General features: G+C 44.0%; 1 long non-coding RNA gene across 1 annotated transcript; it reads left to right on the forward strand.

The window, feature by feature from the left end:
- The first annotated feature begins 6,724 nt into the window (after positions 1-6,724).
- LOC138358205 (uncharacterized) lies at positions 6,725-8,249 on the forward strand. The gene is made up of 3 exons (XR_011225231.1): positions 6,725-7,494; positions 7,635-7,763; positions 8,144-8,249. It is a non-coding gene; the product is annotated as an uncharacterized lncRNA (long non-coding RNA).
- The last annotated feature ends 6,473 nt before the right edge of the window (positions 8,250-14,722 follow it).

Below are 14,722 nucleotides of genomic sequence, written 5' to 3' on the forward strand. Positions count from 1 at the left end.
TGTTGAGGAAGGTGAACTCGCAGCTGGTAATCAAGTGATTGAGAGGTGATCTCGCAATGGTAATCAGTGTGATTACCATTGAGCGTGGACAACGAACACTTGAAGATAGTGGACTTACCGGGATTTGTAGAACACTGCTGATATATTGATTGTCCTGGGTGAAAGCGACACTGTGTACATAAGTATAGTTATACTTCGATAGATAATATATTGGTGAAGGTGTAATTGCGTCTTGTTTACCCCCTTATTCCTTGCATTATTTCTTGCTATAGCCAATTGTTGAGAACTTACCATTGACTTTGGGTGGGAGAATAGTAAAAGAGGCCCTAAGGCACATTCGGAGAAAGAACCTGGTTACTGTCTCAAGCAGGCTGTAACATAATTGCCAAACGTTTGATAGAATTCTTCAAATAATTATTGCAATCCCCTTGTATAGATTTCCCCTTTTTGTGTCAGTGTTAAGTGCAGTGTTACATGGAGCGCAGTGTTACGAAAGTGAACAATTGCTCAGAAACAGACTATTGATACTCCGGGCGATGTTCAGGAGTTCCTAAACCAGGAGAACTGCCTTCCCAAATTGAAACATCTGGGAAAACCTGAATTAGTGTTAATAATTGCCTACCTTGAGATTAAGGTAAGCGATAGAGATTCTCGTGTCGAGATCCTCTCAAAGGTATATAGGCATTTAAAACCTAACAGCCAGCAGGAAAGTGAAGTCCATAGTGAAGGAGAAAGTGTTATGGTGTCCACCGAAAAGGAAGACGAGGGAAATGATGGCGATAATGACAAAGAAGAACTTAATGTGAATCTATTAATAGTAAAAAATGCGAAAATTAGAAATCCAACGTGAAATAGAGTGAAAAAAGCTAGAACTAGAGAGAGAAGAAAAAGGGAAAGAAACCCAAGAAAGAAGAGAAAGAGAAAAGAAGAGAAGAGTAGAGAGGAAAATGGAAATAAAACGTGAAATCGAAGTGAAACGGTTGGAGAAGGAAATGGAAATGACACGGTTCGATTGGGAATGCAAATTAAGCGTTGGGAAAAAGGAGAAAGGAGAGAAAGAGAGGAGCGAGAAAGAGAAGAAAATGAGCGAAAAAGAGAAGAAAAGGAGCGAAAAAGAGAAGAAAAGGAGCGAGAAAGAGAAGAAAAGGAGAGATAACGGACATATGAATTAGAAGTGCTAACATTAAGTAGTAGAAGAGATACCAATAGATTCGACCCTGTGCGTAACATTAAAATGATGCCTAAATTCCATGAGAAGGAGGTGTCAAAGTTCTTTGCTGCTTTCGAGAAAGTAGCATCATCATTAGACTGGCCAAGAGACAATTGGGCAATTATGATCCAATTGGTGCTGACTAGGAACGCCCAAACCGCATACTCCACACTGTTGGTATGTGACATTAGTGATTACGACGCTGTCAAGAAGGTGGTGCTGATGGCTTACCAGTTGGTGCCTGAGGCATATTGGCAGACGTTTCAACCTTAAGAAGAAATCAGGGCACACCTTTACAGAGATCTCATGTATTAAGGAGTGACTGTTTTACGAATGGTGCGCCTCTCGAAAGGTGGAGACCAAAGAACAACTGGAACAGCTCGTCTTATTACAAGATTTCAAAGAGTGTTTGTCCGGTGATCTGAAGACATACTTGGAGGAGCAGCAAGTAGAGACCTTGGGTGTTGCAGCCATCATGGCTGAAAAATATATTCTAACCCATAGGCCCTGTATTAGGTATGTTACAAAGAGCTACTCCAAACCATTTTTTAACTATTAGCCGGAAGAGAAGACCGTTAGACGTGGTGCCGAAAAGACACCCCTAGGTAGACCAAGACCTAGGAGAGACATAGTGTGTTGGACCTGCGAACAGAATGGGCGCATATCTGGTAAGTGTAGAACTAGAACAGGTAATGACCCGCATAGGTAGGTTATGCTGGTGAGATGTGTAACATCAGCAGTAGAAACCCAGTCTCTATGCACATATAGAGAGAAACCAGGATTGTTTGCCCCTACACTTCGGAAGGGTATGCATCGAGTGACCAGACTGGCCGGTCTGTAGTGATTCTCTGAGATAGTGGAGCAGCCCATTTTCTGATTCTGAGGAACTCGTTACCCGAGGAAGTGCTTACTGATAGGAAACAAAGGGAAAAATTTTAGGTGAGTTTCCCTCTATGTGGTACGTTGCCCCCCTTAGTAGAAATACATTTGGAATTGCCATATTTCAATGTCAAGTGTACTTTGGCAGTAGAGGGGATAGAGGCCATACTGGCCAATGACTAAGCTTTGGGTTTAGACAGTAGCCATCTCATAGTTCTGGACGGTCCTTTTGAAAAGTTGGTAAGACCTGAAGTAGCACTACAAACCAGATTACAGGTGCAGACGCAGTTGAGATGAAATGACAATGACTTGTTTATCCCTATATCTACCCCACCGGTTGCTGACAGCACTCCAGCGAACACTCTCGACTCTAACCCCGAACCAAAGCACAGGACTAGAGCGACCTGGATAACAGAGCAAGAGAGGGAACCCCCAATTGCAAGCACCTACAGTTACCCTAGAGTATGATGTGACGGCAGGTGACCCATACCTCCGGACAAATAAGGTGTAGTGCCAATGGAATCGACCAAGAACTCCCCGACTTCAGAGGTATGTGCACAGGGTACTGTGCCCTCAATGTTTGGAACAAGGGTGATGAAAACGGCCCATTATGGATATTACAGGCTGCGAAAATTATTAATCATCTAGACAGATATTTCTTCAGTATCTTCTGTGTTTTTCTTATCTTTGCCATTGGATCAGTGCTGAATAAGTCTCTGGAGTCCTCTCCATTCGAGATGGCATATGGTCACTCAGTGAGAGGATTATTAGAGGTGACCAAGGAACAGTGAATGGACCAGATGAAGAGGCTGATAACGTCAGCATGATGAAGCAATACCACGGATAGGACGTTCGCCCAGTGACGATGGTTATCACAACGGAAGGGACCTAGAAGTGTTTGAGGATCTTGGTAGTAAAATAAATGTTGTAATGAGTCACAGGTCTACAAAGGTTGATGTTACTAATGTAACTAGTGAGCCAGGTACCAACATTATAAGGAATTTTGGCAGCCCTAAAGTTAGAAGAGTGAACGCAGTCTTCACCCCCACTGTCATCCAAGGTATCATCCTCGATCGTTGTGTTACAGTCATCGACCAGGCCTTCAACCACGTGGCTCTGACCCCTGACATCCTTCAGTGAACAGACTGTCGTCGTGGGAACATGCGTGAACCCAGTCAACGGCCAAAACACTGGAACTTATCTCCAGGCTGTACCTGGTAACCAAAGATGTCCACTTCCTGTATTCCAGAATCTCCCTGGGGACATCCAGATCCGCACAGGAAACGCCTTCTGCAAGCAGACGATGAGTCACAATAACGTGACTAAAGTATGTTGACCAGACCACACACTAGAAGGTGAAGGGACGACGACGTTTCGGTCCGTCCTGGACCATTCTCATGTCGATTGTGCCTTCTGCAACCAGCCACTAGCGGTACCGCTGACTCAGGAAGGTGTTAGCACTGCGCTCAGTTTTTCAATCTTCCTCAAAGTCTCAGTGCTTAAAATAACCAAGGCATGGAAGGTGCCCCCGCTCCTGACAGTCACGTCAGTTAGATCATTGCCCGTGGTCGTGGTGTTCGCTCTGTTCAAGGTATCCCTATTGGAAAAACTCTAGGACCCGGGCATTCTCCAGACATAATCTGCAATCAATAATCTGGTCAATCTGCATAAGTCTAATTTGTTTTATTAAAAATAATAATTTGGTTTATTTTCTTTTTGGAAACCAAACCAAACTCTTTTTGGTGTGGGAGGTGTTACAATAACAACGCTTTCTATGGGGTGAGGTGTGGTGATATCGATGCCATCTATGGTCCTGCACTCCAACTCCAAGGCATTAAGTGAGACGAGGACAATGCCAACTGTTGGAGGAGGTGTGGCGTCTGTGAAAGGCTCCTGTTTCATACCTTTCCTCTTATGTTATGAGGTGTGGGCGATGATGATGACCTCTGGTGAGTGAAGTAACAACATCATCGCCATCTAGAGTGTGCATCTGATTACATTTCACAGTTCCCTGGTAAAAGGTTGATATCCTATGTTCCGCTTGTATACTTTCTGTCTGGCTAACGACTTTTATGTCCACAGAGGTGACGTGGAAAGTTTATTGCCCTGTGGAAAACAGTTCACCTCGGGCAGTCCCAAACTCCTGCGGCCAGACTCACGAATCACTTACGCAAGTACTTACGAATGTGTACATCTTTCCTCAATCTTTGATGGCTTTGGTTACATTTATTAAACAGTTTACAAATTTTAAACAACTTACCAATCAACTGTTGTTGTTGTTATAAACAGCCTCCTGGTGCTTAGGCGCTCATTAACTGTTTAATAATTGTAAACAAAGCCGCCAAAGATTGAGAAAAGATGTACAGGTTCGTAAGTGCGTGCATAACTGCTTCGTGAGTCTGGTCCCTGACTTTTTCCTGTGAGAGGATACGTGGCCGCCGTCGGTAGTAGATAGTGTGTTAGCTGTTGTACTTTCGCTTTCTATAAGCACTGTCGTATGGACCGACGTACCCAGGATTTAGCCAAGAGGAGTTACAAGACGACAGTAGTGGCCGTCTGTGGAGAAGTGCTGCTTGTGTGTTGCTAGAGACACACAATGGAAATAATTTGTGACCTCTGTCAGCATGTTGCTGAAGTCCTCTGTCAGTAAGTTTCTGGAGAGCAGATGTGGGGTATTGGGACATCGTGACAATACAGTGTGTGGACCAGCCCATGTTGAGGAAGGTGAACTCGCCGGTGATTACCATTGAGCTTGAACAACGTAGACTTTATGATAGTAGACTCACCGAGATATGAAGAACACTGCAGGGATATTGAGTGTCCTGGGTTAAAGCGACACTGTGTACATAAGTGTAGTTATACCTCAATAGATAATATATTGATGAAGATGTAATTGCATCTTGTTTACCTCCCTTTATTCCTTGCACTATTACTTGCTACCGGCAATTTTGAGAACGTTCCATTGATTTGGGGTGGGATTATAGAAGAGGCTCTAAGGCACATTAGGCAGAAAGAACCCGGTTACTGGCTCAAGCTGTTGTAATATTATGTCTTGGTGAACTTTTCAGAGAAAAGTAATAAACTGGTGTTGATATTGTGGCTGAATATCTTGGTGACTTTGCCTTGAGTATTTATTTACGTATATGTAAATTTATTGCGTTGAAGTGTTTTGATACTGCCAGTAGCTAGAGTGTTACGGCCCTCTCGGGTCGCAACTGAGTTCGTACTCTGATGTTATTAGAGGAAGTTGTATCCGGCCCCAAGCCAGTAGTGGTTTTCAAGGGATGAGATCCGTGACGCAAGTAACTTAAAGGGGAAGGGAAATAAAGTTAAGAACTTAAGATTATAATTGTTTCCATCACCAATAAATAATATATAAAAAGAGTGCACAGGGGGAGGGGTATTAACACTGTACAGGGGAATTACACAATCGTCTTCTCCTGAAGACTCTGGATCCAAGCTCTCGGTGCTTTCGTGGCCTCACAACGAATCCTTTGAGAAGCTGAGTCTACCCCGGCCACAGGCCAGCCAAAACACAGTTCCACTGGGGGCACCGCCGTGGAGGATGTCAACCACAAGTCCAGCAGGTCTGCTGGCAGGTTCTGGATCAGCAACGCTGGTCAGGCCACTCCACGAGCGATACTAGGGTAGCGCCCTAGTCAGGAGCCTCGTGTGATACCACAAATCACTCTCCTGTCCTCAATACCCCAGTGGTTAATCGTCTCCAGCAGTCGGTCCCGGGTACGACGATCCTTCACTGCCGTATCACAGGCAGGGTAACACCACAGTGTTCATCCGGGGGCCGAATCACAGCTGCTGCAGCAAAGCACAAGGTATGGGGACGGCTGCCTTGGGTAGACTGACTCAACTTCCATCACAGCAGTCCCAGGTCGACTCTGTAAGCAGACACGTCATCAATAACTGGGACTCACTAAAGCACCTCACTTACAGGCTCAGACACAAACGCCCACCTATCCACTCCATAGATGGCGCTGTTGTCTGAGCACCTCCTCACCAGAGGTCAGCAGCGGCTGTGTTGTGAGCTGAACCGGACTGGAAACTGGCCCTTGTGGCCAGTACACCTTGTCCTCACCAGGTGTCGTCGTCCATTTGGTGGGGGTTTCGGGAGCTGACCCACAGATGGCGCGTTCGTCACTGCTCCGTGCTCGGACGCTGGATCCGGGTTCGTAACATAGAGCAATAATTGCCAAGAGCGTTTACTTATTGTTCAGGTTAGCCTACTTTTGTCCATGACCTATCCAGTGGGTCGAGACTGTTAGTCTCTTTGCACCTGTAGAGTAGTGGGTCAGGAGACCTGCTACGAAATGGTGGTTTTGACAGTTGTTGAAGTGACACTCTTGATTAACGTAAAGAACGAGGGTCACTGTGTATTAGTCAGTAAGTTGTCGAATAAACCTACTTTTGCTAAAACACGTGACTTTGATGTTATTCCTTATTCTGCAGTACTGCCCCCCCCCCACCATATTTCACTTGCATTCTTGACAATGTCATTGATTTAAGTTGGCTCGGGATCTAACCCTCTAATCCCAATCAATAAATACAAATTTGGTGTTAGAATCCATCCTCTACCTGCTAGATTTGCTTGCAAGCAAATTGCAAAGCGAACAACTTAAGGTGGCGTTATAATTGTTTGGCCGAAAAAATTCGGCCAAACACGAAAAATTTATAAAAATACTACAACGTTCTGGCAACACCGTGGTGCAAACCGTTTAATGTTATGATAATAAATAACGTAATTAGAGCAAATTTTCCAGCCGCAATTGCCCGAAATCTGGTCCTCGCGGCTCGGGTGCGCCGTAGGGTGATGCGTCATACGTTGTAAGCGTCTAGTATTTCGCAATAGAGTGGAGAATATCTTGTTATGCATATACAAATTATAAACACACTCGCTGGCAACTGTCTTCTGTGAGAGGGAGGGGCTATAATCCGATTACTCTGGCTTAGTCACCCTCTCAGTGTCTGTGCCGGCGGTCGCATGCCTGACGCGCTCGCACAGATCGTATTTTCTTGCATATACTGCACAATGGATATAGTATCGGACAAGAAGAAAGCTCTAAAGGCAAGAGCTCTACGCGTTAGCCAAGTAAAGAAGGAGCGTAAAGCCACACTGAGGCAAAACAAAGAGTTCCCTTGAGTGAAGAGAGAGGGCAGCCTCCCGCCCCCACAACACACTACCTCGCCTCACACCCAGGCACCCACACCTCCTGTGGCACCTGCCACACCTCTGTGGCACCTGCCACACCTCCTGCTGCACCTGCCACACCACCTGCGGCACCTGCCACACCACCTGCGGCACCTGCCACTCAAGATCTTAGACCTGCAACTCAAGACGTTCTCCCTCTTGATGTTGCAAGATGTTGCATATTTCAGACCAATTATATTAGGTTAGTATGTATTATGTTTTATATCTTGATACTATATCATAAATAATTGTAAATATAAAGCTGCTGTCTTTTTTTTTATTTTTTTTTATTTTTTTTTTTTATTTTTTTTTTTTAATAATTTTTTTTTTTTTTTTTATCAGGCGATCTTCATGGAACTTACACACCTTACTGAAGGAATGCCAATCTACAAGGGTGGTAATTTTGATTGAAATTGGTAGTTCATCAACCTCAGCCAAAGGTGGCTGAACTTTGACCTTCATTTTTTACAGGTAACTAATTTGCAACTATATGGTTGAATAACTTTTTTATTTATTATTCAATTTACATGGAACTTGCACATTATATGTAGAGTCTGTGCCTCTAAAAACTCAAGTTATATATTTCAACTAAGATCATTTATTGATTTTATATATATTTATAAACATCATTTTGTTGCATAATTTTTTGGGTGAACTTTGAAAATTTGTATTATTGCACTAAATAGGTTTGGGATAATAATGCCACTAGACAACCTTTATTATATAGTATTGTGATAGCTGAGTATCATAGAAATAATATCAGTTGATATTTGCATTTGTTATATCAACTTTAAAACATGTAAAAAAATGGTTAAAAAAAGTTTTTTTTTTTTTTCTCCCTCTCTATTTAGGCTGCGATGCTGAAACTTGGAACACTTGCAGCACTCTTCACGTGTAACACGTCAATAAATTTTCATTGCACTAGAACAACTTTTATGAACCCTAACTATCGCCCCCTTAAGTAGGAAAGGGTTGGTATTGCTTGTGGAATTTGAAGACCCCCTGGCTTTCATTTCCACTTGAAGTGCTCATATCTTTGGCGTTTTGATCACGCCTCCGGAGTGTATTCCTTTGTCTAAAGCAAAAATTCGAATCCACATCTCATTAACCAGTAATATCGCACATTCTGGCGCCCGGTATGTTCTTGTATTGTGTGGTAAAATTTATCATTACACATCGGACGCCCAAGGTGGGGCTAAGATGTGAATAAAGAAAACAGGAAAATCATATTCTCACATCCATTGAGTGTGGATGCAAAGGGGGCCTCTCTCACACATCTGACGCCCAACATGGGGCCTTTGTGTTTACAGTGACCCGGAGTATGCTCTCAAATCTGACGCCCAACGTGTAGGGCTAAAGCAGAGCCCAAGAGCTATAACTCAAGTTAAAAGTTGCAAAGTTGAGTAAAGTAATGTTTGGTATTCTGTGTTGTTTGCATTTCATGGTGGTAAGCAGTACTTAGGAACGGGTGAAATTGTTAGGTAGGAACATATCAAGTATGACTGGGTACGTAAGTACCATGTGTGCCACTAAGAGTCGTCGTGGACGACGGGATAAGTCGAGGACATGTTCCCTAAGTACGGGTGACCTGTGTGGAGGTGGGTCAGGCATCATTACTACTAAAGGGGACAAATGCCAGCCACATGTGGAAGTGGTTAGCACTGTATAGTATGAAGGGAGAATGTTGCCTGAGATGGAAGTCGAAGTTCAAGGCCATGAGGCATATGGTCTTGGCCTGAAAGATCTCATTCATCGGGGAAGTTCAGTGAGAATACAGTTACACACCAAGGATTAAGTTGTCGAGATGGGTACTTAAAGTTCCAATTCCCGTACAGTATTAGAATTTTATAACATAGTGTTATGATCCCAGGTAGCCGAAAAACGAGTCTCCCCTTTGAGAATTATTCTATCAAGCCTGACCTGACTAGGAGGTCGGAAATACAGACATGAAGATTCATATGTAAAGAAAATTGGGTAAATTTTACACGGAGTTTAAGATTATGAGCAGTGAATAAGAATAACAGATAAATGACTGGTTAGGAGACGTGGATAATTTGCTGGAGGCGTGAGGCTCACTTCTGGAGGGCTTTGACCCCTCACTTGAGGCCAGACATCGCAGGGGGAAAGCCGCGCTCCGTTTGAGCTCCCGTCAGAAAGGAACTCCTAGTGATAAATCTCCAAGAGAAGAGAAGTGTGTAGACGTGCCTGCTGTGGAATTGAGCTCAGAACGTTGTGGTCTCAAGTCCTGGACGGCGAGGAGAGTTTATTGAGCTGCCCAGAGACATTTTCGTGGGCTGTGTGGAGCGCCCTGACCAGACGCCGTCAGAGGGATAGCGCCCTTGACTAGACAATCTGTGGTTTGTCTTTGGGGAAGAAGTTGCTGAGAACTTCGAAGCCAGCACAGAGGGAGTAATTGATGAGACTCCAAGGTAGTGGAGGAGAGGACCTCGAGCTGTGAGGAGAAGCAGTGAAGAGGAGTGTCACGTGCTTCTGTAGAGGTGGTGAAGCACCATAGTTGCTCGAGGGAAATTCATGGTGTAGCAGCCAGGAGAGCTGTGGAGGACCCTAGTAGAGGTAGTGAAGCACCATAGTTTCCCCAAGAAAAACTTCATGGTGTAGCAGCCTGGAGGAGCTGCAGAGGATCCTGGTAGTTAAGTCTGGAAGAACCTGAAGATATCAGGGTAGTGAACTTCCAGATGTGGAAGGGAAGTTCTAAATGATCACTTGTAGGGAGTTGATAGAGTGTTTGTCTTTAGCGTGTAAGACGCAGTGAAAGGCGAGTGATAGTTTGCCATTTTTGTACCAAAAAGTTTGTACTGAAGTATAGAGTTACAGTCGCAGGCAGGATTACTTACAGATGTATGTGTTCTAGGACTGATAGAGTGATCGATTGATCATTGTTGTGTATCAAGGAACATTTATACTGATATATATATGTTATTGCATTCAATGCTGATTTTCCTTGTACATGTTCATAGATATATATATTCTCTTGCTGATAGTGCAACATTGTAATATAAGACTTGTCCTACTTGAGGAGGTTGGTAATATTAGGTGGTGAATCAGGAGATAGGATACCACTTGATAAGCTGATGATAGAGTTCTGATGGTGTTGGAGTGCAACCTGATTGTAATAGTATAGAGTATAGGATTCATTATTATTATATGTGTGTATGTATCGTGTATGTGCTTTGCCCAGTAAATGTATTCCAATTTGCTGGTGCTTGCCCTTGTCCTAGTGAGGCTTCCCACGAAATAGTAAAGAAAGAGAGAGAGAGAGAAAAAAAAAACAAGAACCACCGCTGTGGGCAGGGTAGGATGGAAAACTAATAAGTCAAAGGGGGATTAAGATCATATCACATAAGGAGAGAGTGGGGAGTCACAGCGGCTCGAGTGGGTGTGTGCACGTGTCAACGAGGCTAAGTATTGGAGCCGCATCCTCTAAACGTGTGACGTTGAGCCCCACTCCAAGAGCCAGAAGCGCCTAGTGTGATCTCCTGGTTAAGTATAAGCAGTCTACTGAGTTGTGGGTTGGGTTGTCCGTAAAGAAGGAACAACGACGACAACACCACCAACCCGCACTATAATAATAAACAAGTTGAGGAACATGAGTCAACAAGAGTGTGTTCAGTTTGCTATGAAGAGATGGAACGAACAAGCAAATCTTGAGTTCCAACGCAGGATAGCGTTCGTGTTAGGTGATGAGGCGTTGACCGGAAGTGAAACATCAACTCAAGAAGATAGAGATTCAAAGGAAGTCTGTAGACAGCCAGTGGAAGTTGTCGATGGATGAACTAATGTCACCCAAGGTGATCGTTTGATCAACGATATCTGCGACAATAAGGTAGGTACGGAAGTGACATCTGCGATAAGGTGAAGTCACTTTACCGTGACTGACTCGCCACCACTGGATGTGGTGGCGAGTCAGTTGCTGACTATGGTATGACCTCAAGTGACCGTGGATATGACCATGTCACTAGTGTGTACAGAATAAGGGACGTTAAGTAGTTAGTAGGATCGTAACCTGCTACGTTACCTCATCAGCTTGTCCTAACGACTGTCATGTCTGACAACTGTGTGATATCAGAGGAAGACATCGGGGGAGTGTCAAGATATCACCATGCCTGCACATTTCTGTGGAACACGGAGTAGAACTCAAGAACTCAAAGGTGATGCTAACGTCGTGTACCTGATAACGCGTGGCACATTCTTGCCTTTTGAGAAGTCAAGTGGGATTATTAGGAATTTCACTAGTGTGCAGGAAGGAGGAAGTGTCAACAGTAGTGTCAAGTGTCAGGGGGACTCAAGGGACGACAGTTCATGGGTGTGTCAGATCTGTCGTCCCAGCAGGTAGAGCTGTTAAAAGAAGAGGGACTACTAACGGTGTCAAAAAAGGTGCCATGTGTCATGCGACAAAGAAGACGACGGTAGCCGGCAGTGTAGTCTTGTCTGTTGCGACGAAGAATTTAAATAAAAGGAAAAAGATTTCATTCGTGGAATCATTATGAGTGTCAAGTGTGACGGGACCCAAAAGAAAGAAGTAGCTTGCAGTGGTGTCAGACTTAAGATAGCTATGTGTGTCGACACTCATGGAAGATGGTATGCCTTTAGTGTCAGGTGTCAACCGACACTAGAGAAGATGGAGACAGTTGACTGTGGTGTCAGACTGGTCTCTACCGGAACGATCAATTCGGTGGGACGAGATGTCACTCGATTTGTCATCCAATGTGCCATGAGTCAGATGACATCTTATGAGGAAATTAAAAGCATTGAAGATGCCATAATTTCAGCAATGACCGAAGTCTCAGATGCAATTCAGGGTGGAACGTGGCTTTCTACCCAAGGTGTCAGGTGTCATACAACACCGGACCAAGTGATATTTGTCGACGGTGCAGAGGTGAACTGTGTCAACATTGAGGGATGCGCTGATTGTGTTTTACAGTGCTTGGGTTTGCTTGCTGTTCTGTCAAGAGAGATGAGAAAAGATGACGGAGAATTATACCATTCGCTTGGAGACACGACGTGTCAAATGTCTGAATGGATTCATTATGGGGCTCCAAGAAGAAGCAAAAGTGTCAATGTGTTTGACAGCCAGCTGTCATTACAGCTAGGAGTCAGGTGCACCACAGGTATTGATGAGTTTGCCTTGTGTGGTCTAATTGGTTGTGTGAGTCATGTGTCTGGTGACATATGTTGAGGTGTTGAGCCGTTTGTTGCACCGGTGCAGCCCCAGTGCTCTACCACGCAGCTGCAGGACATTTCAACACCTGAGAAGAAGCAGAAAAGAAGATTGACATTTTATGATGAAGATCAAGTGTCGGCAGCAGATGCAGAGGATGGAGTGGTCCACATGAATCACTCAAGCTGTCATATTGAAAGTATGCTTGAACATTTCTTGTTGCAATCATCTATATGTAACCATAAGTTTGTGTTAATCATGAAGTTTCTGTGAACACCATGGTAATGCATGATTGCAAGCAATATGCATTTGAAATTGGGGGTAATGTAAAAGGAAGATCTCTCAGCGTAGTAACTTATTGCTTTGATGTGTGCGTGCAAGAACTAACTTCGTTAGTTGATGTCCAAAGTGTGTCTACTTGTATGTCTCTGAATTCATCTCATTGAGAGAAGTTCAAGCAGGTCAATGGATGTGATCTGAGTCATCTGGAAGTCGTGCAATGCAGAATGCACACCCAAATCACCAAGGATATGATACCCTCTACTGAGAGGGTGGGGACATTATTGCTACAAAGTGGTAGTGGGGAGGCAGATAGGCTCTCCTCTCCTCAAAACGGTTGGAAGGTAACCACAAGATTACTCCATCCTCTTCGAAGACTATGGGGCACTGTGTTGGTGGGGGGGGGTGGGAACCAAACACGGCATCACAAGGATCAACAGGTGCCGGATCCAATGGAAGCAGAGTATGTAAAGTGCCGGAGAGGCCCACGACTCTGATTGGCCAACAAGTGATGACATCACAGCATTCTCAAGAGTTACAGCAGAAGATAACTGTCTCAAGATCTCCAAGATAAGTCGCTTTGTCCCCAGGTCCTGAAGTATTGGTATAACCCAAACACCCGTAAATATTCCAGAACCATATCACTAGGTAATTGCAGGTGTCAAGAGGATATTATATTGGACTGGAATAAGAAATTACGACATAAACGGCGGTCAGGAACAGACCAAGAACCACGTGTGTGTTGATATGTGAATTTACCAGCAGTGTTAAATACCTGAAAGAGTGATTTCACAGGAAGAGAGAGAGAGAGAAAGGTGAAATCAAGTGTAACAAGTTCAGGAGAAGGACTCGGTATCATTTGTGAATCTGAGAGAGGAGTGATTGTCCATCTAGCAGTGATTGTCTTTAAGAACATTTCTATACTTGTAGATTATCTGTAGGAATATTTTACACAAATATACTGTGTGAAATATTCCAGAAATGTGAATAAAATTTGGGTGTTCGCTATAACGGGACATGAGAAAGGTATTTACAACCTGTCTTCTTAAAAATAACGTCGCTTTTGGCCGTTTGCCCGTATGGCCGAAAATGGACCTAATTTGAAAATGAAAGAAAATTAAGATAAATTTGGGATTTTTTTTCAACAACAGTAAGTTAAGGGTTCTCTGATAGGTGAGCAGGAAATTCTCATAAAGTTTCAAAACGTTATGGAAAACGTTAATTGAAAGTTTCCTCTTTTAACCTTACCGAGTAAGCCGGACGACTCAAACAGAAAACGGAACAGTACGTCACTTTTGTGAGTCGATTTCATTTCATATTACATCCAAATTTGGCCATAGTGCGCATATGAGCGAAAAGTGACGTTATTTTTAAGAGGACGGGTTATACACAGCGGGGTGTGTACTCCCTGTGTCAAACAGAAAACAGGAAGTGTGGAGGAGGAGAGCCAGTGTCTCTCGTTGCGCCAAACAGAAAACGGCAAAGTGTGTGTTACGGCCCTCTCGGGTCGCAACCGGGTTTTTTCTCTGATGTTGTTAGAGGTAGGGTATCCGGCCCCAAGCTAGTAGTGGCTTTCAAGGGATGGGATCTGTAACGCAAGTAAAATAAAAGGGGAAGGGAAATAAAGGCAAAAACTTAATAATATAATTATTACTGTCGCCATAAATAATATAAAGATTATCTCAAGGGGGAGGAATAAACACTATAATATACAACGTAGTCTTCCTCTGAAGACTCTGGACGTTCACGGTGCTCAACGATGCTAAGCTCTTGGTCCTCTTGTGGCCTCACGACGAATCCTTCGATTCTCTTGAGTCTACCCTGGCCACAGGCCAGCCAAATAACAGTTCCACTGGGGACACCGTCGTGGAGGCCATCAACCACAAGTCCAGCTGGTAGCTGGCAGGTTCCAATCAGCAACGCTGGTTAGGCCACTCCACGACTTATACTAGGGTAGCGAGCCCTAGTCAGG

This window comes from Procambarus clarkii, chromosome 82 (assembly GCF_040958095.1).
Source record: "Procambarus clarkii isolate CNS0578487 chromosome 82, FALCON_Pclarkii_2.0, whole genome shotgun sequence".
In the NCBI taxonomy this organism is placed as follows: Eukaryota; Metazoa; Arthropoda; class Malacostraca; order Decapoda; family Cambaridae; genus Procambarus; species Procambarus clarkii.